Source organism: Schistocerca americana, chromosome 8 (assembly GCF_021461395.2).
Source record: "Schistocerca americana isolate TAMUIC-IGC-003095 chromosome 8, iqSchAmer2.1, whole genome shotgun sequence".
Taxonomy (NCBI): Eukaryota; Metazoa; Arthropoda; class Insecta; order Orthoptera; family Acrididae; genus Schistocerca; species Schistocerca americana.
The window spans coordinates 214,792,913-214,817,237 of NC_060126.1; the positions used below are offsets into that span (position 1 = coordinate 214,792,913).

Here is a 24,325-nt window from a genome sequence, read left to right on the forward strand (position 1 = left end):
CATGGACAGCCTCCTATTGCTTCGGATGTAATAATAATTCCGTGTAGTTTAACGGCCTGGTGCAAGTCTTTCAACTGGATGCCACTTTGGCGCATTGCGTGTCTCTGGCCTACACTACTAATCCAGCTGGAGAAAGGAGACACTCAAATTAACGTGGAATCTGAACTATGTGCCGTAAATGGCGACTCCTCACATAGCCAAGAGGTGAAGTCTACGTAAATGCGGACTGAAATCTTCCGTGGTCTGAACGGGATTCGATCGCGCCATCTTTTTTTGTTTGTCAGATACGCACCTTACCACCAGACCGGATACCTTGCACGCATAATAAGTAGAACTGCTTTGTCTTTCAGTTCTTCGAAAATATAAATTTCTGCCGCTGATCTCTTTGCACTATGAAAAAGTAGTAAACAAAGAAAGAATAGCGAATGCTCCTGGCTATTTCTTCACGGCTGGCACCTTTGTAGAAATATATAATAATACACTGAAGCGCCAAAGAAACTGGTATAGGCGCCTGTATTCAAATACCAAGATATGTAAACAGGCAGAATACGGCGCTGCGTTCGGCAGCGCATATATAAGACAAGTGTCTGGCGCAGTTGTTAGATCGGCTACTGTTGCTACAATGGCAGGTTATGAAGATTTAAGTGAGTTTGTACGTGGTGTTATAGTCGGCGCATAAGCGATGGGGCACAGCATTTCCGAGGTAGCGATGAAGTGGGGAATTTCCCTTACGACCATTTCAAATGGTTCAAGTGGCTCTGAGCACTATGGGACTCAACTGCTGAGGTCATTAGTCCCCTAGAACTTAGAACTAGCTAAACCTAACTAACCTAAGGACAGCACAAACATCCATGCCCGAGGCAGGATTCGAAGCTGCGACCGTAGCGGTCTTGCGGTTCCAGACTGCAGCGCCTTTAACCGCACGGCCACTTCGGCCGGCTTACGACCATTTCTCGAGTGTACTGTAAATATCAGGAATCTACCAAAACATCAAATCTCCGACATCGTTGCGGCCGGAAAAAGATCCTACAACAACGGGACCAACGACGACTGAAGAGAATCGTTCATCGCGACAGAAGTGCAACCCTACAAGTTTAAATGCTGGGCCATCAACAAGTGTCAGCGTGCGAACTATTCAACGAAACATTGTCGATATGGGCTTTCGGAGACGAAGGCCGACTCGTGTACGACACGAAGCTTAACGCCTCGCCTGGGCCGGTCAACGCCGACATTGGACAACTGATGACTGGAAACATGTTGCCTGGCCGGACGAGTCTCGTTTCAAGTTGTATCGAGCGGATGGACGTGTACGGGTATGGAGACAACCCCATGAATCCATGGAACCTGCATGTCAGCAGGTGCCGGCCAGAGTGGCCGAGCGGTACTAGGCGCTACAGTCTGGAACTGCGCGACCACTCCTGTCGCAGGTTCAAATCCTGCCTCGGGCATGGATGTGTCTGATGTCCTTAGGTTTAAGTAGATCTAAGTTTTAGGGGACTGATGACCTCAGAAGTTAAGTCCCATAGTACTCAGAGCCATTTAAACCATTTGGCAGCAGGTGGTGGCTGGTGGAGGGTCTGCAATTGTGTGGAGCATGTGCAGTTGGAGTGATATGGGCCCCTGATACGTCTAGATACGACTCTGACAGGTGATACGTACGTAAGCATTCTGTCTGATCACATGCATTCATTTATGTTCATTGTGTATTCCTATGGACTTGGGCAATTCAAGCATGACAATGCGACACCCCACACGTCCAGAATTGCTGCAGAGTGGCTCTAGGAACACTCTTCTGAGTTTAAACACTCCGACTGGCCGCCAAACTCCCCAGAGATGAACATTATTCAGCATATCTGGGATGCCTTGCAACGTGCTGTTCAGATCTCCACCCCTCGTACTCTTACGGATTTATGGACAGCCTTCAGGATACATGGTGTTATTTCCCTCCAGCACTACTTTAGACATTAGTCGAGTCCATGCCACGTCATGTTGCGGCACTTCTGCGCTCGCGGGGGCCCCACACGAAATTAAGTAGGTGTACCAGTTTCTTTGGCTCTTCAGTGTAGCTTCAATAGGTTCCCCGCACACGGAACTAACTACAAAAAAATTTAGGTGAGGGCGACTGGTCGGAGATTGAGAAAGCTAAGACAGGTTGTGTAGGTTTGCATTCAGCTACAACGAGAACTCTCGCAGTTTTCACTAAGCAAGAACGAGCTGAAAGGCGACCGTCCCCAGATGAAATACAGATCGTGTTTTCTGCTGTCATTCCCTACCTTCCGAGAAGCGGTTGGAGTAGAGAGAAATGACACCCCTGATCTGGCTCGGAGGTGGTGTAAACATGAATGTAACCGTCTTAAAGTGGGCAATGGCGGGAGACGGAACTGCGCTATACTGGCTCGTAACATTTCCCGCGCTACTGCTGAGCGCAGAGTCGTAAAGTACGGCCATGAACTTTCTGGATACACGCAGAATGCCCCAACACTCCTTTCACAATTTGCGATCTGCGATGACGTTCCTCCCCCTCCCTCCCTTCATCTCGCCCCCCCCCCCACCCCCTCTCTCTCTCTTTCTCCCTGTCCTGTTCGACTTTGGTAGACCGGAGTGGTAACCATGCAAAGCGTACCTCGACGAACTGTCGCCGACGTGGGCAGCCTTCAGCGGAATGACACGATACAACCGCTGCTGTCCGCGTGTTGTGTTGTGCTCGGCCGTGCGCTGACAGGCGCGGCGCTACACGGAACTGGGACGCGAAGATATATGTTCCAAAACAGGGTCGTATTTCTGTGTGACCTTTCCGAGGCGCAGGTTGAGGTAGGGAACAACCATCGGGGAAAAAAAATCGACTACAACACGAACGCAGGCTTTCGCGGCAGGGAGTCATTCTGAACAGAAAACCTCGTGAGTAAGTGGCCGGATTAGGACGCAAATTATTCTAGCGTTTCCGCGTCTATTGGCGGTGAACTTTTTCAAGTGACAACGCATACCCCTGGTGCAGCACCCTTACCACTATACAGCCTCTCCCGCCGGCCGGAGTGGCCGAGCGGTTCTAGGCGCTGCAGTCTGGAACCGCGCGATCGCTACGGTCGCAGGTTCGAATCCTGCCTCGGGCTTGGATGTGTGTGTTGTCCTTAGGTTAGTTAGGTTTAAGTAGTTCTAAGTTCTAGGGGACTGATGACCTCAGAAGTTAAGTCCCATAGTGCTCAGAGCCATTTGAACCATTTGAACAGCCTCTCCCACGCAAAGCCTCGAATGCTTGAGTACGTTCTATCTATAACGTCCATGTCAACACGTCAGTGAATCATACATCCAGTTAGGATGATTGCAGCCCGACGAGTTACGTGACTATCACACGCTATGTCTACTTCATCGCCTTCTTGATGTGCGTATATTCCACGACATCGCATCAGGACTGTTGCATTTCAGATCTGACGAAAAACGAGAAAACTGACCTCGCTTTTTTTTCAGTCATTAATAATCTTCAAGTCTGTCAGTTACTGTAAAAGAAAACAACTTCGATAAAGTTATCTCTTAAATATTTTCTAGTTTTCGAGTTAAAATTCCGTAAAGTTTGCCTTAATTTACGTACACGACAATTTTTCTGACGTATAGCTCAAGAACCTCATATCGGATTTCAGTGAATTTCGGTTCATTTTGAAGCTGGAGGTCTGTTGTTGATGGAGAACAATGACATAACAACAATTTATATAATTTAAAGAAAATTGTTCGTGTATTAAGTATAAACAAATTTCCCATAAAGATTAAACTTACATAGGCTTGAATTTCTTAGGCCCTTGTCTTAAACGTGGGAAAATAATTAAATAATTAATATTTAAACTCATGTTGTCCTTGGGTTGCGATGGGCTGCCGTGCAACATAAACAGCAGGCGATCGACGACGGCCCGGTCATGTATCGAGGTTTCTATTTGTTTTGTATTTTTTTTTTTTTTTGCAGCTCTCCACTGAACACACAATTAAAAAAGTTTACTAAAATTGTTTCTAAATCAAATGCTGAAAAATATGGCATAATTTATATTCCATTGCGTTTTTCAGAAAAATATGAAACATTCTATTAGTTCTAAAAATACTACATACATACCACCTCAAGCTATGCAACATGACCTTCATTTTAAATGTGATTTGAGAATTTTACTTTGAACAGTTTCTGAGGTACGAGTCCCAGAATCGTGTGATTCTATTCAATTACGGTCATTTTCAGTCACAAAAAAATCTCGGAAGCATTTCAGTTATTATTGATTTTTCCGTCTTAAGCTTAGTGCGATTTAATTAAAGACAATTTTACACCAAACGCGTTTCGCTTTTATTTACAAAGCATATTCCATGGTTATTCTGCTGGATAGATATGTGTTTGTACATTTTTGGTTGTTTTAGATTAAAAGCAGCGGTTTGTTCGTAAAGTTGGAGAGGAAATTACTTACGGTGTTTCCGTACATGTTCTCCAAACCCTGCTTCCTCCCGCCTTGTTAGCAGCGACTGATGCCGAAAGATTTCGTTTCACATACACACTTGGCAGTTTTCAAATGGTTCAAATGGCTCTGAGCACTATGGGACTTAACTTCTGAGGTCATCGGTCGCCTAGACGTAGAACTACTTAAACCTAACAAACCTAAGGACATCACACACATCCATGCCCGAGGTAGGATTCGAACGTGCGACCGTAGCGGTCGCGCGGTTCCGGACTGAAGCGCCTAGAGCCGCTCTCCCACACTGGCCGGCTGGCAGTTTTCACCATTCTACAATATTTCTTGTGCTGCATCTTGGTTATTTACACTTCACCTCGCTTTTGTATATCGAACTGAAGTTATGTGTTTTTCACTCCACCCAGTATTACAGTGTTTATGTCTGTTCGTTTGTTTTCGTATAGGTTGTAAACATCGCCAACCAGTGGATTACTTTTTTTTTTTTAATATTGCGCGCGCGCGTGTGTGTATGTGTTTGTGTGAGTCAGTGTGAGTCAATGTAAATTACTGAAAATGTCTTCTATGTTTGGCAGCTGGTCAGAATGTTTTGGCGCATCAGCGTACATGCTCACGCACTCCGTTGCAGAGCGAAGGATTCATTGAGGAAACAATTCTCTAGGCTGTTGCTAAGCCACTTCTCCGCAGTATTGGGAGCTGCATCAAACCAGTGCTCGGACTGGAGAACGCAACAGATGAGGTTCTGCTGGAAGTAAAAGAGTGAGGGCGGCTCGTGATTCATATTTGGGTAGCTGAGTGAGCAAGAGCGTTGCCCAGGGAAGTGAAGTTTCTGGGTTTGAGTCCCGGTCCGGTCCACATCCTTAGACTCTTAAGAAAGAGTTCAGCAAAGAGTTATTAAAACAACGCAGAACAAATGTAAGATTATTTAACGAATTGAGCTTGACTTGCCGGCCGCAGTGGTCGTGCGGTTCTAGGCGCTGCAGTCTGGAACCGCGCGACCGCTACGGTCGCAGGTTCGAATGCTGCCTCGGGCATGGATGTGTGTGATGTCCTTAGGTTAGTTAGGTTTAGGTAGTTCTAATTTCTAGGGGACTGATGACCTCTGCAGTTAAGTCCCATAGTGCTCAGAGCCTTTATTTATTTATTTATTTTTTTGAGTTTGACTTACAAGTTAATTTCTTTACATCAACTTTTCCAATTGTTATTACGATTGTACTCGCCTCCATAGTCGGTGTTGCTAAAGTACGATTGTGCTGTGGCCGTCGACACTGAGGTACGCCAGCTCGACTACCGGTGGTGGAAAATTTTCACTGTCAGTATTTGGCCGGCAAGGAAAGAAGAGATGGTGGCGTCAGTTCCTGATCACTGATCTTTGCGCCAATATCCTGGATTACATTTGAGAGTTGTCCGCATTGTCTCATGCAGTGAGAGCATGTTGATGGTAAACCGTCCGCCGGATGGGGACGTTAAGCTTGGCGGTGGAGTAGGCTAACTGCTGGCACCGGATTTCACCCTGTCGCTTCATCCATAACAACACAAACCCAACACTACAGTGTACACGCACTCAGCACAGTCATCCACAGGACACAAACACACACCTGACAGTTTGTAACAGGTCGGACAAAGGCAATGGTAAACGATCGCCTCTAGGTTCTTGCATATAACGGCGATGCAGGATTATTACATATGCGCTCATTCCCAGAGTATGGTGCTACTTTGACTGTCTAGGATTACAGACTCAACCCCAGAAATAGAAATGAAATACTATTTCCACCGGGCTATGAAAAGGATGCAACTTGCTTCATATACACGGAGAAGTTCTTTGGACTTCTATTACTGCGTCATTGACAACGACGAAACATTTGTTTCAGTGATGCTCTTCATTACAGTTCTCTGTTACGTTTATCTTTAGGGATAGACTGTAGTGTTTACAGTATCAGCGTATTGCATCGCTAAATTCGTCCGCATAAACAGCGGCACCACAACTCTCACATACAGTTATTCTTGGAGTTTGCTTAGTCGGAATGAATTTCCTTTTGGTTCATGTGAGCTCCTGATTAACATCTCGGTATCTTTACCTTTTAGCCAATGTTAATTTGCCCTTATTTGTTCATTATTAATGCGCTTTTTGTTGCTGTGTGGAAGACATTAATTCCTTCAACCATGTTTGTGGTATACCTGCTGTCGCATTTATCTTGACATTTATCTTGACGACCGCAAATCACTTTTAGTCCAGAAGTCAAATAAAAAAATATATCAAGAAAACTTTGTTTAGCTTTCAGGGCAACACTAATTAGCGTGATTGCCTTTCTTGTAATTTTGTTCGTTACAAAGATAGAAGCGCACCATATTTTTTTATTCGATAATCTATCTCTCCTCAAGATCTGTTCAAAAACGTGTCACACTCTAGCATTATTGTGAACATGAAGTTATTAAAAACGTGACACAGAACTGAATTTGATTCTGCTGTGCAAGTACACGGGGTATCTTAATTCGTTCACTAGCCAGACGTGACAGTGAACAGTTGTAAACACAGTTCTCACCGGTTATTTACTCAGCCGTCTTCAGTTGAAGGTTTGTGTCTGTAGAATGGATACCAACGAAGGGAAGCGAGCAATGCTTTTCATCTACAGAGAACGTGATTTAACAGAACAGTTACGTTTTACAGTACTACAGTAGTGCACCACGCGTATGCGTATTGCTAATACTATTCTTCTAACTTACATTCTTCATAGGTGAGTAGTATTTCTATCTTGTCTTCTCTGGCGTACTGGGCAAACCTTCAACTCAAGACGGTTGACTGAATGTGCGTTTCCGTTTCTCACGTGTTGAGGAGCAAAAGAGGATTACAGAATAAAAATTAAAGGATGGTATTTAATAAAGACGTATTGCTGTTCACATCTTTGTAACGATCGAAGTCAGAAGAGAAGCAAACATCCTGGTTAATGGTCCCCTCGTGGCTGAACAACATTTGTTCGATACGTTTTTTTAGTTTCTTGATCGAAATAACTAGAGAGGGTGAGCAAGATAAATGCAAACGCGGTAGTTGTACGGACAGCGTGAAAAACACGTAAATGACATCGACTACCGTGATGCACCCGGACGGATACCATGAGAAGTATTACCACAACGATACTGCAGTGCTTGCGTTGTTGAGAAGTATGGTGCAAGTTTCCTTCGGACATGCATCCGGTAAGAGGGAAATCCAGTTCGGCACGCATTTTCACTGTTGTCACTCCCTTATTCAGCTGATAGTTGTACAATATCGCGAATTCGAACGCGTTTCATGTATTTCATAACGGCTGTAATTGCCTCAGTGCCCGTGTATAAATGTCCGTAGGAACTCTGCATCGTACTTTTGAACACACGCACTTTCTTTCCTTCTTTCTCGGGCCTTTGTCCCGCTCCAACGCAGAGTCGGCTTTGTTATGACGGACTTGGCAGTGTTAATTGCAGAGGGTGGCCGGATGCCCTTCCTGCCGCCACCCCGAACCCCCTGGGACGTAAGTACTGTACCCCAGCTGGCTGCGTCTAGTGTAAGTCATGAAATAGAGCGAATGTTTTCAAATGTCTGTGAGTCGTGTAACAGAGGCGGAACTTGGGGACCAGCCCGGTATTCACCTAGTGGGATGTGGAAAACCGCCTAAAAACCACATCCAGGCTGGCCGGAATACCGTCCCTCGTCGTTAATCCGCCGGGCGGATTCGATCCGGGGCCGGCGCGCCTACCCGAGTCCAGGAAGCAGCGCATTAGCGCTCTCGGCTACCCTGGCGGGTCTTTGAACACAGGCACTGCAATATCGTATTTATTCTTTGAAACTGGGTGGATTATGATCTCTCCCCTGTACGGGAATATGCAAGTACATAATGGATATACGAGTGCAGGTTGTGGATGCATGGTTGACGACATATGGAAGTTTGGGCCTGCCCGGGAGTCCTGTACGGATAGCCTAATGGTAAGGCAACCGCTCGCGGTCCAATACGAATTTTCATCTTCACCATTCCGTTATACAGATGATGGTTGTCCATATTCACAACTATGCCGCACACCGTTATTCGTGTGCACGCTTCATACGGTGCAAGTAATCCGACATCTGTTGCAGTGTGTGAAAATCAGGCGCTGTTTGATCTCCCGTAGGTAGTAACTAGTCGTCCGACGGGCAGGGGGAAGTTTCTAAAATGATGAGGGTTTGACATAAAGCACTCCGTCTTCAGGCCACGAGTAGCCTACCGGGACCATCCGACCGCCGTGTCATCCTCAGTGGAGAATGCGGATAGGAGGGGCGTGGAGACAGCACACCTCCTGGTCGTTATGATGGTATACTTGATCTAAGCAACTACTATTCGGTCGAGTGGCTCCTCAATTGGCATCACGAGGCAGAGTGCACCCCGAAAAATGGCAACAGCGTATGGCGGCCTGGATGGTCACCCATCCAAGTGCCGACCACGCCCGACAGCGCTTAACTTCGGTGATCTCACGGGAACCGGTGTATCCACTGCGGCAAGGCCGTCGCCCTGAGGGTCTGACATACTTTACATTATTTCCTTGTCCCGCATCTCGTGGTCGTGCGGTAGCGTTCTCGCTTCCCACGCCCGGGTTCCCGGGTTCGATTCCCGGCGGGGTCAGGGATTTTCTCTGCCTCGTGATGGCTGGGTGTTGTGTGCTGTCCTTAGGTTAGTTAGGTTTAAATAGTTCTAAGTTCTAGGTGACTGATGACCATAGCTGTTAAGTCCCATAGTGCTCAGAGCCATTTGAACATTATTTCCTTGCGGTCAGTGTCACAGTTGGCTTCTCACACATTTTATTCGAGTGTCATAAGGTGAGTATGCAGTTTCTCCGCGGCGGGTGGACCTTCCCACACTTGCGGCCTCCCGCCTCTGGGAAACCTATGCAGAGCCGGAGAAAGCCCAGCCGTGACCTTGAGGTTCCTCCGCCATGGCGCGGTCAACTGACCCAAAGTACACGGAAAGCTGCGCGTCGTGCAACAAACGTTGCACTCCCTGGGAAAAGGGGAGAAATTCGTGCCGGCATCATACTTTCCCGACGAAGATTAATAGCTCCTCTGGCGTCCAGAAAGGCGAATGACGTGGGCACAGGGCCTGGCACCTCCGTTTTCTGCGAAACTTTAACCCGCTTCAGGAAGGCGGGGTGAGCAGCAAGTTTTGTAAAGGCTCAGCAGACAGTTCCATCCGAGTCACCGTCCGTAACTTGAAACTCGTACTCTGCTAAAGCGACAAAGTTGTGCTAGCGATCCGCAGTATTTGTGACGGTATTATCTTTCGTGTCTAACAAGTAAAAAGTTAACTTCTTTCACACTGGCTACATATACATCCTTATGCATAGTCTGCAAGCCGCATTACAGATTGTGGCGAAGTTTATTATGTGCAACACGGCAACTTCTCACTTTTCCTGTCGCGAGTGTTTCGCGAAAACAACGATTGCAGGTAATCTTCCGTACGGGCTCGAATCTCTAATTTTACCTTCGTATTCTTTTCCTGAGGCATGTGTAGGAGAAAACAAGATATTGATTAACTCTTCTAGGAACGTCTGCTCTCGAAATAGTAAATCTGCTCGTGATTCAAAACGCCTCTCTTGCAACGTCTGTTACTGGAAATGCTTGAGCATCTCCGTGATGCTTTCGCAGTTACTAAATCAATGTGTAACGTAACGCGTGGCTCTTCTTTGGATATTCTCTATTTCCTCTATCAGTCTAATTGAATACTGAAGTACTGGTCGAACGAGAATTTTGCAAGCTACTTTTTTTGTAGGTGGATTGCATTTTCTGAGGATTCTTGCAGTGAACCTGCATTACCTGCATCTTTCGTGGTGAAATCCTTGAATGAAAAGTCCTCGGATAGTCTGGCGCATAAAAATAGGACAGAGCCCGAAACTTTCTATGACTGCCTCCATCTTCGTCGTCAGAGCCAAAGTCTAATTGTCATGGAGTTTGTTTCTGATAGTTTTCATTATCTACCGTTAAGAGGACTGCGGGCCATTCGAGTACTAACGCTTCTACAACTACATTTACATCTACATCGCAACTCTGCAATTCCAACTTAAGTGCTTGACAGGAGGTTCATCGAACCACTTTCAGATAATTTCTCTACCATTTTACTCTCGAATAGCTCATAAGAAATACGAACACTTACATCTTTCCGCGCTGATTTCTCTTATTTTATTACGTTGGTGATTTGTCGCCATGTAAGTGGAAGCCAGCAAGATATTTTCGCTTGAGGACAAAGTTAGTCACTGAAATTTCTGGAAAAGATCTCGCCGAAACGAGAAACGCCTTTGTTTTAATGACTACCACCCCAACTCGCATATCTTCCCTTTTCGCGATAATGCGAAACGAATTGCTCTTCTTTCAACTTTTCTGATGTTCTCCGTCAATTCTATCTGGCAAGGAGCCCGTGCCGTGCAGCAGTATTACAAAAGAAGACGGGTAACAGTAATGTAGATAGTCTCTTTAGCAGATCTGTAGCAACTTCTAAGTGTTCTGTCAATAAAACGCAATCTTTGGTTTGTTTTCTCCATAACATTTTCCATATGATCGTTCCGGTTTAAGTTGTTCATAATTGTAAACTCAAAATATTTCGTTGGAATCGCCTTTTGGATTGTGTGATTTACCATGTAATCGAAATTTAACAGGTTCCTCATGGAACGCATGTGGACGACCTCACACTTTTTTATCGTTTAGAATCAGTTGCCACTTTTCGCACAATACATCTTCTCGGAGATGTAGCTCGTCCAAGCAACTATATAATCGACTGAAACTTCCTGACGGGCTAAAACTGTGTGCCAGACCGAGACTCGAACTCGGGCCTTTCGCCTTTCGCGAACAAGTGGTCTACCGACTAAGCTATCTAAACAGGACTCACGACCACTCCTCACAGCTTTACTTCCACCAATAACTCATCGCCTACCTTCCAAACTTCTCATGCGAACCTCGCTTGACTAGCATACCTGGAAGAAAGCCTGTTTGTTTTCTTTTGTCTACGAAGCATTCTCAGTAGCCTGTAATACACGACTGTTGTACGTATATGTGTTACATATTTTTTCCAGCCATATTACTGTCTTATATTTTTTCCTTGATTGATTTATTTGATTCCGTGAACAATGGATTCAGGGAAACAGGCGGATTACACATTCCTATACTTCCGGAAAGGGTTTGACACTGCGTCCCACTGCAGACTGTTAATGAAAGTGCGAACATACGGAATAGGTTTCCAAATATGTGAGTGTGTTGAAGACTTCTTAAGTAGAACGGCGAGTGTTCATAAGAGGCAAGCTCATCGTTAGGAGAGTCCCAGGAGATAAATAATCTGACAGAAAGGATTAGCAGCAATCTGCGACTGTCCGTTGCGGATGCTGTGGTTCATGATAAGGTGTCGCCGTTGAGTGACTATAGGATACAAGATGCCTTAGACAAAATTTTTAGTTGATGTGAAGTTTGTAGAAAAGTGTAAGTCAATGCAGTAAGAACAAACCCATAATTTTCGAATACAGCATTGGTAGTGTGCTGCTAGAAACGGTCATGTCAACTAAATATATAGGCGTAACTTTGCAAAGCAATATGAAATGGAACGGCTACAAACGGAAAATAGTAAAGAAGACGAATAATCGATTTCAGTGTATTGGAAGAATTTTAGAAAAGTGTGGTTCATATGTAAAGGAGACCACGTGTAGACACTACTGCCACCGATTCTTGAGTACTGTTCGAGTGTTTGGGATCCGCACCCCGTCGTATTAAAGGAAGACACCGAAGAAATTCAGAAGCGCGCTGCTACGTTTGTTACCGGTAAGTTGGATCATCACGTGAATGTTACAGAGACGCTTCTGGAGCTCAAATGGAAATCTGTGGAGTTGTAGAGAAGAAACTCTCGATCCAGTCACAAATTTTGTTTGCTACCCTGTTGGACCGCACTGTTTTGATAAGCGTTGGTATGGTACTGAGTCTAATCTACCCGGAAACCGGGGAAGTAGGTTAGTATCTTGCAATAAAAAGTAACCACTACCACACATTTTCAGTAACTGGCAGAGCACGGATGTTCACACAATCGAATTTCATAGTGTAACAGCTCCTTTATAGCTTTACAGAACGAGATCTTCGAAGAGAGGTAGGTGAATGGTGGGTGTCAAGACCTTAACAGTGAGGTAGCAAAGACGCTGAAAGAGAATCCAAAACACTCGCGAGAGCAGTGCTAGAAAAACCGTAGTGCACAATTCGAAAGTAAACGCCTGCGGCTGTTTGACGGTAGACCGCGCCTAGGGAACACCGAGCGGCGAACGCGGAGGAACTCACCGACGGGAATACAAAACCAGTTGGGCAGACTCAATCCATTAGCAGGATACCAATAGCGCGCTAGGATGACGTGTCAGACAGTACGGCCGCAATCCTGCGCGTCTTACCAAACAGCTGCAGCATCCGCCTGGCTACAGCACCTCTGGGGGCGACTTCTAACGGCTTTATCGTAAATACAGCGCGTGAGACAGCTGTTAGACGTGAGAAAGGTGTGGCAAACAAGTAAGCGGTTTAGATTCCTCTGTGCTTCTGCTTCTTCTCTCTCTCTCTCTCTCTCTCTCACGCACACACACCCACGAGAGAGAGAGAGAGAGAGAGAGAGAGAGAGAGAGAGAGAGAGAGAGAGGTATACAGTGTCCAGAAAAACAAGCTGCTGATAACTTCCCAACAAAGTTTTCCAACTAACTACGAACCAGAAAAGCAGCGCTGCAGAGTTATGGCCACAAAACGACAGACAGAGACCAGCCTATGGAAGACTGTGGTAAGAGAACGTGTTTAGGTGTGTCTTGCAGTGCGGTGTTATGCAACAGATCATGTCTGCGACGATGTCAGCTTCGTTGCAATGCTGAAGCAGCAATTTTCTCTAAAATGCGATTCGACAAAAGACAGTGTTCAAAACTTAATTTCTGTTCCCTTTTTGTAATCATTGCCCTAGTTCACTTTCGCTGATTTACTGAACTTAGACTAAAGATTCATTCACGCTCTATGCTCTGTGCTCTGTGCCGCGAGAATTATTCGCGCCGCGCAGGATTAGCCGAACGGTCTGAGGCGATGCAGTCATGGACTGTGCGGCTGGTCCCGGGGGAGGTTCAAGTCCTCCCTCGGGCATGGGTGTGTGTGTGTTTGTCCTTAGGATAATTTAGGTTAAGTAGTGTGTAAGCTTAGGGACTGATGACCTTAGCAGTTAAGTCTCATAAGATTTCACACACATTTGAACAATTATTCGCGTAAGGTTGTTAAGAAGCCGTCGGTTCACCTCCGATGAAGAGACGAAGGTAGCACTGCATACGTGGCTTAGCGCTCAAGAGAAAAACTGTTTCTGAAGATAGTGGAAAGAATGAGCAACGATGGACCAATTGCATTGAAATACAGGGTGACGGCGAACTGTGTTCAAAAGATACGAGAAATACTATAATTTCGTGTATTGTATTAGCTGTTTCGCGCGATATTTTTGGTGATGTATTGATAAACATTTCTGTAAAATGCCTGAACAGTGTTAGCCATGTTGGAAATTTAGTCGGTTGTCAGCTGTAAAAACGGTTACACGTATTTGACAATACCAGCGGATATTTATTTTGTATAATAATGGGTCAGAGAAATTTTATTAAATTTTGCTTAAAGAACATAAATAAAAGTTTTAGAAGTGTTAAACATTGCTTTTCGCTTGTCTGGTATGAGTAAAAAGAGGGTTTCCGAACGCACTAATTGTTTCAAAGAAGGCTGTGAAGACGAAGACAACGAGCAACCCGAACGCCCGAGTACGTCATCAACCGACGAAATCGTGGAAAAAAAAATTATTATGAACAGTCACCGAATTACAACTAGAGAAGTCGCTGATGGTGTTCGCATATCAGGTGGCTCATGTGTGGATTTTTTTTTCGTATATATTGACTATGAAACGTGTGACAGAAATATTTGTTCCACAATTATTGAATTACGAACAAAAACAGCGACCAATGAATGTTTCTCAGAAGACGCTAGATGTCAACAACGATGCCAAACTTACTAAAATGAAGCACACAGATGATGAAACAGGGATTTATGAATAAGACGGCTTGAGAAGTGCGGTCAAATGTGAAGATTATGGTCACTGGGTTCTTAGATTTTAATGGTGTAGTGCACCTAGAGTTCTTGCCATAAGGTCAGACGATCATTAAGGATGTAAGTATGCTGTTTGGGTTTTCTTACTGGTAACGCCACGTAGCGCTCTGTACGAAAATCACTGGCTGTGCTGTGTGCAGTCTGTGGCTGGTTTGCATTGTTGTTGGCTATTGTAGTGTTGGGCAATTGGCTGTTAACAGCGCATAGCGTTGCGCAGTTCGAGGTGAGCCGCCAGCAGTGGTGGATGTGGGGAGTGAGATGGCGGAGTTTTGAGAGCGGATGATCTGGACGTGTGTCCATCAGAGACTGTAAATTTGTAAGGCTGGATGTCATGAACTGATTGTTTTTATATATATATATATATATATATATATATATATATATATATATATATATATATATAAAGATGAGGTGACTTACCGAACAAAAGCGCTGGCAGGTCGATAGACACACAAACAAACACAAACATACACACAAAATTCAAGCTTTCGCAACAAACTGTTGCCTCATCAGGAAAGAGGGAAGGAGAGGGGAAGACGAAAGGAAGTGGGTTTTAAGGGAGAGGGTAAGGAGTCATTCCAATCCCGGGAGCGGAAAGACTTACCTTAGGGGGAAAAAAGGACAGGTATACACTCGCACACACGCACATATCCATCCACACATACAGACACAAGCAGACATATGTCGTTCAAAGAAAAACTTGACTCTAATATACGTGTATGTACAGTCTTAATACACGTGTATGTACAGTCTTAACATGGTTTGTATGCAATTACGGAATACATTATTCTATCTGTTTGGATGATTTGAAAATGGATCCAGGTAACCCTAAACTAGTCATAGATTAAATGAAAAACTGAATGTTGCAACTTTCGCTGTTTTCTACATCAGTCACTGATTTTGCTCTACGATAATGCACCTGCTCAAACTTCGTTAATCATTCCCGAATTTTTGGCCAAAAACAATATTTCAATGATGGTTTATCCCCCATAATTTCAAGATATAGCCCTATGTGTTTTTTATGTTCCCAAAAATGAGGAAAACATTAAATAGCCATCGTTTTACAAGTATAGATGGGACTGAAACGCATCGCAGAGAGAACTAAAAGTTATTCCGAAGATCGAGTTCCAAGAGTGTTTCATGGATTGGAAATAGCGCTGGCATCTGTGTATAGTATTTAATAGTGCTCATTATTAAGGGAATAACATTCATATTGACGAACATATAAAACTCTTTAAAAATCTGTTTCATTTCTGAATACAGTTCGTGTGTTAAAAATTGTGTAATTGAAATATTTGTTCTGTTGTTGTACTGAATTAGAAGCATGTTGTGCAGAAACTTTTTGGTTGTTCCTTGTACACGTAATCTTCTTTGCGCTCTACTGAACAGATTTATTATATTCCATCAGGCAACTCCACGTAAGATCGGGCCCTCCAAGATAACTTTCGCACTCTTGATGCAAGGGGTTCAGGATTTATTGCTCTGTTCTAATTAGAAAAAGCAAAACGATAGTAGATGTTAATGATTACGCTCGAGATTGGTGTATTTGTACGGACCCTATTTTAACGGTGATGCTGCTCATTAAGCGCCACCCCCACCCCACCCCCCACCACCGCCACCTCACATGCGGCACGGCAGCTGTGTATTCGCGACTCAGGCGGAAATGCCACGCGATCACGCCGAACCGGTTTCGCCGGCGTCCCACAGTTCTTTCTCCAGGTGATACCCGCCATCCAGTTCCCTGCTACTCGCTCTTGTGAGTCAGTGTAACGGAAACAGCACACAAGCAGTCTGACTGAAATAGTTACTCTAGTTACGTCACTGGCGCACTGAAAGAATTTTTTCCCCTCGTGATCCTTCACGATGATCGCTTGTGTGCGCATCGCAGGTAACGACTGCACGTAACCGATGGCCTTCGAATTCTACGGCCGTCCATTACGGCTGCCATTTCTCAAGCGAGCACATTCATCGGTTTGTTGTTGCAAAGTTCGTAATAGCTGCAGCATCCGTATATTGAGCTCTCAAAGACTTTCAATGGAATAACATTACTGTCTATTATTTACCCAACAGGTGGAAACGAAAAAAAATTCAAGATAAGCAGTTGTTGTATATATTCAACCTCTGGTTCTACTGCTCTTGTGGTGGCCGTGTTTGCAGATAAAATTACTGGATCTACACTGAGGGGCCACAACATTGTGAACACCTGCATATTAGCTTGTCTGTCCGTCTGCGAAAAGAAATGTATCACTGATTGTGCGTATCAGGAATCCGACAGTTTGTTGGTAGGTTTGTGAAGGTATGCGGCAGTAGATATATGCGTACAGGTCATTTAAATCGCGTAAATGACAGGCTGCTGATTTTCGTACGCGGTGAAGGCGCCAGGTAGCGACCCAGAGTGGTTTTATAGGATTTACATCAGGCGAATGTGGTCGCCGTGTTCATTATAATGCTCCTCAAACCACTGTAGCACGGTTCTGACTCCGAGACACGGACAGTTTATAACACCACCCCAACGACCCCCTTAAAGTCAATTAAGACAGAATGTCATAATATGAAGTAGGGAAGAGCTATCTTGGCAAATACGACATCTTTGCCGATAAGCTAACACCAAGAAGTTTTGATAACAACAACATTATACATCACTGAGAGTTTTTGTTACGAAATGAGGAAGACGAAACATCATATTTAATTCATGGGCAAATATCCAAGTGATAATTGCAATTAATATCTTGAAAGCTAAGTCCAAGGTGATGTTAGTCAGAGATAACTTTTATGTGGAAGAGAGTTGTAAGCACAACAAAGAAATTCAATGTGCCTACTACAAACAGCACAGTGAACGCATTGTTGTGGCCAAGATGAACACGAAGCCCACGCCTACGACAGTAGTACAAGTCTATATGCCTACTAGGTCTGCAGATGACGAAGAAATTGAAGAAATGTGTGATGACATAAAAGAAATTATTCAGATAGTGAAGGGAGATGAAAATTTAATAGTCATGGGTGACTGGAATTAGACAGTAGGAAAAGGAAGAGAAGGAAACGTAGTAGGTGAATATGGATTGGGGCTAAGAAATGAAAGAGGAAGCCGCCTGATAGAATTTTGCACAGAGCACAACTTAATCATAGCTAACACTTGGTTCAAGAATCATGAAAGAAGGTTGTATACATGGAAGAACCCTGGAGATACGAAAAGGTTTCAGATAGATTATATAATGGTAAGCAAGAGATTTAGGAACCAGGTTTTAAATTGTAAGACATTCCCAGGGGGAGATGTGGACTCTGACCGCAATCTATTGGTTATGAACTGCAGATTAAAACTGAAGAAACTGCAAAAAGGTCGGAATTTAAGGAGATGGGACCTGGATAAACTGAAAGAACAAGAGGTTGTACAGAGTTTCAGGGAGTGCATAAGGGAAAAATTGACAAGAATGGGGGAAAGAAATACAGTAGAAGAAGAATGGGTAACTTTGAGGGATGAAGTAGTGAAGGCAGCAGAGGATCAAACAGGTAAAAAGACGAGGGCTAGCAGAAATCCTTGGGTGACAGAAGAAATATTGAATTTAATTGACGAAAGGAGAAAATATAAAAATGCAGTAAATGAAGCAGGCAAAAAGGAATACAAACGTCTCAAAAATGAGATGGACAGGAAGTGCAAAATGGCTAAACAGGCATGGCTAGAGGACAAATGTAATGATGTAGAGGCTTTTCTCACGAGGAGTAAGATAGATACTGCCTACAGGAAAATTAAAGAGACCTTTGGAGAAAGGAGAACCACTTGTATGAATATCAAGAGCTCAGATGGAAACCCAGTTCTAAGCAAAGAAGGGAAAGCAGAAAGGTGGAAGGAGTATATAGAGGGTCTATACAAGGGCGATGTACTTGAGGACAATGTTATAGAAATGGAAAAGGATGTAGATGAAGATGAAATGGGAGATATCATACTGCGCGAAGAGTTTGATGGAGCACTGAAAGACCTAAGTCGAAACAAGGCTCCGGGAGTAGACAACATTCCATTAGAACTACTGACAGCCTTAAGAGAGCCAGTCCTGACAAAACTCTACCATCTGGTGAGCAAAATGTATGAGACAGGTGAAATACCCTCAGACTTCAAGAAGAATATAATAACTACAAATCCAAAGAAAGCAGGCGTTGACAGATGTGAAAACTACCGAACTATCAGTTTAATAAGTCACGGCTGCAAAATACTAACGCGGATTCTTTACAGACGAATGGAAAATCTGGTAGAAGCCGACCTCGGGGAAGATCACTTTGGATTCCGTAGAAATATGGGAACACGTGAGGCAATACTGACCCTACGAATTATTTTAGAAGCTAGATTAAGAAAAGGCAAACCTACGTTTCTAGCACTTGTAGACTTGGAGAAAGCTTTTGACAATGTTGACTGGAATACTCTCTTTCAAATTCTGAAGGTGGCAGGTGTAAAATACAGGGAGCGAAAGGCTATTTACAATTTGTACAGAAACCAGATGGCAGTTATAAGAGTCGAGGGGTATGAAAGGGAAGCAGTGGTTGGGAAGGGAGTGAGACAGGGTTGTAGCCTCTCCCTGATGTTATTCAATCTGTATATTGAGCAAGCAGTAAAAGAAACAAAAGAAAAATTCGGAGTAGGTATTAAAATCCATGGAGAAGAAATAAAAACTTTGAGGTTCGCCGATGACATTGTAATTCTGTCAGAGACAGCAAAGAATGTGGAAGAGCAGTTGAACGGAATGGACAGTGTCTTGAAAGGAGGATGTATGATGAACATCAACAAAAGCAAAACGAGGATCATAGAATGTAGTCAAATTAAGTCGGGTGATGCTGAGGGAATTAGATTAGGAAATGAGACACTTAAAGTAGTAAAGGAGTTTTGCTATTTGGGGAGCAAAATAACTGATGATGGTCGAAGTAGAGAGGATATAAAATGTAGACTGGCAGTGGCAAGGAAAGCGTTTCTGAAGAAGAGAAATTTGTTAACATCAAGTATAGATTTAAGTGTCAGGAAGTCGTTTCTGAAAGTATTTGTATGGAGTGTAGCCATGTACGGAAGTGAAACATGGACGAAAAATAGTTTGGACAAGACGAGAATAGAAGCTTTCGAAATATGGTGCTACAGAAGAATGCTGAAGATTAGATGGGTAGATCACATAACTAATGAGGAGGTATTGAATAGAATTGGGGAGAAGAGGAGTTTGTGGCACAACTTGACTAGAAGAAGGGATCTGTTGGTAGGACATGTTCTGAGGCATCAAGGGATCACAAATTTAGTATTGGAGGGCAGAGTGGAGGGTAAAAATCGTAGAGGGAGACCAAGAGATGAATACACTAAGCAGATTCAGAAGGATGTAGGTTGCAGTACGTATTGGGAGATGAAGAAGCTTGCACAGGATAGAGTAGCATGGAGAGCTGCATCAAACCAGTCTCAGGACTGAAGACCACAACAACAACAACAACAATACTCTTTTACAGAAGAAGTCGCTTGCTGGCTCTCGTCCTGTAGAGACGTGCGAGAACAATTCTTGTCTTAGTTATTGAGCGTACGGAACACGAGGAGATTGTTTTGCGTTCAGAAGTGTTTCTTGCGTGACGTGATTCACGAACTTCGGAAACTGATTCTCTAAGCAGAGACAGGAACTGATAGACGCGTTTAACCGTGCATAACGGGTTAATTGATCTTTATTGACGAAACTAGTGAATATTGGACTTGACTTCCAAATAGTTAGAACTAAAAGAAGAGTGGATAGTATATCAAAGGACTACACTCAATTAGTCTCGAGTAGGACACAATTACACGACTTCACGAAGATAATACAATTACGCTGAAGAGTTAAGGTGTCGTAATTGTCAAGAAACTTAATTTTAATAGAACTGACTTTACCAACCAACTGCGTGTGCGTGTGGTGCGAAAGTTATAAAGTATTTAGTGGCCGCTACGGTCGCAGGTTCGAATCCTGCCTCGGGGATGGATGTTTGTGATGTCCTTAGGTTAGTTAGGTTTAACTAGTTCTAAGTTCTAGGGGACTAATGACCTCAGCGGTTGAGTCCCATAGTGCTCAGAGCCATTTGAACCATTGCCATTTAGTGGCCAAGGAACAATAAACTGTTCGTTCCAAGTGAAATATCAAGCGTGGACTACATTATTAAGTGATTTAATCAATGATAGTTAACCAACGACTGTTCAGCAGGGACAATTTAATATGAATATCAAAATACCTACTTCATTAATTGAAAAGAGAAGTTTTGAACTTTTTTTTTTAACATTACGGTGTAGGTTCACTCAGACGTGATCAAAGAGTATCTGTGGATCTCGCTTCGCACAGGTTCAACAGCTCCATAGCAACAAGCCAACAACGTACGAGAAGATTGATAATTACAATGTTTCCTCGCAAATGGTGGTGTGTACGATGCGGATGACATAAGATTTAACAACTACTGCATATCTGGGCAATGATTCATTCAATCTTAAATCAGAAGAAGCATCCATCGTACGAGTTCGCATTTATGTCTCCCGTTCACCAACGGGGACCTACGTCATCGCGCATCGTGTCTCAACTTCAGTAGCAGCTCTACGGCGTCGACAATATCAGCACGCGGTTGGAGTGCGGGGACGCCACACAAGTTATACTGCTAAAAGATGGCATCGCCGTCGGGGACGACATCAAGCACGAAGGAATATACGTGGTTCGCAGCTGTTAGTGTGTCTTCCATTGCCACCAGAGGTGCTATGCAAGCGCAGGAGAATGCTCCCAAAGCATCATACTGCTCTGACCAGCCTGCGGCCGTGGCGCGCTCCACGTCTCGAGCCGCCGTTCTTATCGATGGCGGCGTTTGCGAAGACGACCAGCGACCTTGTGTAGCAGACATATCGTGCACCGGAGCAGCCGACAAGTTTCCACTGATCGACCGCCGAATCCCGACGGTACCGCTCCCACTGCTACGGTAATTGACGTTGTCTTTGGGTCGACATGAGTAGTTTGCTGTGGAACTCCATGTTTAAGAATGTACGATGAACAGTGTGCTCCGAAACACTTGTGCGTGCACCAGGATTATGCTTTTCGGTAGAGACTCCACAGATCACGATTTATCCTACTTTACTGGACAAGCCTCCGAATCCTACGTCCTGTGAAGACTCGTGGTCGTCCAACTACTTAGCGCCCAGCGGTAGTTTCTCAGTGGTTCTACGATTTTCCTTGGATGCATACGACAGTAGCACGTGAACATTCGACCATCTTCGCCGTTTTCGAGATACTAAATCACAGGCTCTGCGTAATAGTAATCTATCCTTTTTCAAAGTCGCTTTTTTCAATGGATTTCCCCATTTGCAGCCCATGTCTTCGCCAGGGTGATCGGCCGTCCTTGCCTTCCACTTACATACTTTTACTACTACACCAGGCGGCATCCAACGTCCCGGTGGGCAGTGGTCATAATGTTTTGGCTGTTCAGTGTAATTTCTGCCTATTATGCAAACACTGTTTTTCATACGAACTCAGACATCTTTCAGCAGGTTTTCGAAAATCCTCAGTATAGTGATACCAAAGTCATAGCACTCCTAGATTAGGGGATTTACCTATGTGAAACTTTGATGCAGATTACTAAGATGTTCATTTGAATTGGATAAGCTCCATCAGTGATATTACGTGATCATAAAGTTGCCTCAGGTGACTTTCCAAGCACAATTAAAATTTATATCGAAAAGTAGTGCACTTGTCTACAGGAGTAGACATTTAAAAACTTAATGAAAGTCAGTTATGCAATTGAGTATGCCCTAGACAGGCACTGAAGCTTGCAGCAATACGTGCACAGATTCTGCGAGAAAATGGGGACTAATTTCACGGAGTTGGCAGACCAAACTTCTAATCTGTTGGAAGAAATCACTGCTCAACTGCATGACACATACTGTGCATCAGTACACGTGAATATGTATAAAGCAGCCACGCAGGTACCAAACTATGAGCCTCTTAAAGTGTGTATATTTATCTCAAATACGGTGCATCCCTCAGACATGTTTCATCACCTTCGTGCCATCTTCAGTGGATGTTCTTTACTTAAATTTTCATTTTTTACATTATTGGATTGTGCAGAAGCCACTGTTGATTATCGGATACTGTAGAGGAAGTATGAGCGGAAAACTGAGTACACGGTCGTGAGCAAAAACCCAGTCATGGTACCCCACTGACAATTGATGAAGTCACTTTTGAAAGAATAGACATATTTAAAGATTTGGGAAGCAGTTTTAGAGAGCAGAGTGGAATGTAAATCGAGCTTAAGGCGAGGACCGCAGCGGCAAATTCGGTTGTGTCTGGTAAAATTGCGCTCGCGCTCAGCTCCACGACCTATTGCCTCCGGCGACACACTGTCTACGGAATTTGGCGTGGCGAGTATGGCTAACGGAGTCTGAATGTGTCTGGAGGTTGCCGGCGCGTCGATGCTTGCAAGCTTAGCAAATCTCTGCATCAACGCAGAAATGATATTTATCACAACGGTCTAGCTCAAATACAGTGGTGATTATTGTGCCAACCAACAGAATGTTGAAAGTACTCGTGGTGCACAGCTACATGGATTGGAAAAAAACGTCGCGAGAAGTAGATGATACAACAAAAAAGCAGATTTTAGACAAGATTGCAGATTACACGGTTGTATTTGACCACGAACGGAAGCTGTCCAATGTGCTAAGTACGTTGCAAGTGTCAGTCGTGGCCAGAACAGTGTGGGTGCATTATGTCGGAGCTAAGTGAATTAGAATGTGGGCAAATTAGTGGTGCTCATATGTAGGCGTCTGGTCTTTCAAGAGGGACCGTATCGAAGACTTAGGCCGCATACAGGGAAAGCGGAAAAAAATCATCTGTTAAGTTACAAAGCGGACGGAAATTGTGTGTTGAGCGATCGTGACGTACAGTTATTCAAGAGAATTGTGACGAGAAACCGAAGGGAGCTTTGTAAGCAGGGAATCGAGGGCTAGCTGGAATTCCAAAACCAGCCATCCGTGATGCAAATACCTGTAACAGGAAAACGTGGTTCCGAAGCCATAAAACCTGTATTACCGAGCAGCGGAAAAATATTATTTGGTTGGACGAGTCTCGTCTCATGCTGTTGCGAGTTTCCGTCCCAAGAGTGAAATATGGCGGGGAGGTTCGTTGATGATTTGGGCAGCCGTATTGTAGTGTTCCATGAGCCCTACTGTTACTCTGCAAGCTCGCATTAATGCTGAGTATTACGTGACCATTTTGGGCGATCAGGTTCATCCCGTGGGACAATATTTGTTCCGCAACAGTGACGCTCTGTCCCAAGAAGAGATGGCTCCTGACCACACAGCTCGTTCCGTCCAGGACTAGTTTCGTGAGCACGAGGGTGTGTTGTCACATCTCCAAGGTCTCAGTATTGTTGAGCCTTCGTGGTCTGCTTTGGAGAGACTGGTACGTGATCGCTATGCACCTGCATCATCGTTACCTGAAATTCACTATTTTGCAGGAAGAATGCTGTAAGGTTCCCCTGAAAACCATACAGGGCCTGTATTCTACATCTACATTTATACTCCGCAAGCCACCCAACGGTGTGGCGGAGGGCACTTTACGTGCCACTGTCATTACCTCCTTTTCCTGTTCCAGTCACGTATGGTTCGCGGGAAGAACGACTGCCGGAAAGCCTCCGTGCGCGCTCGAATCTCTCTAATTTTACATTCGTGATCTCCTCAGGAGGTATAAGTAGGGGGAAGCAATATATTCGATACCTCATCCAGAAACGCACCCTCTCGAAACCTGGACAGCAA

At 44.3% G+C, this 24,325-nt stretch overlaps 1 protein-coding gene and 1 pseudogene across 1 annotated transcript in view; both read right to left on the reverse strand.

Annotated features, from left to right (window-relative positions):
• Positions 1–24,325, reverse strand: part of LOC124545065 (probable serine/threonine-protein kinase nek3) — a 349,235-nt gene that overhangs the window by 111,403 nt on the left and 213,507 nt on the right. The gene's annotated exons all lie outside the window — the stretch shown is intronic.
• Positions 8,833–8,950, reverse strand: LOC124546324 (annotated as a pseudogene).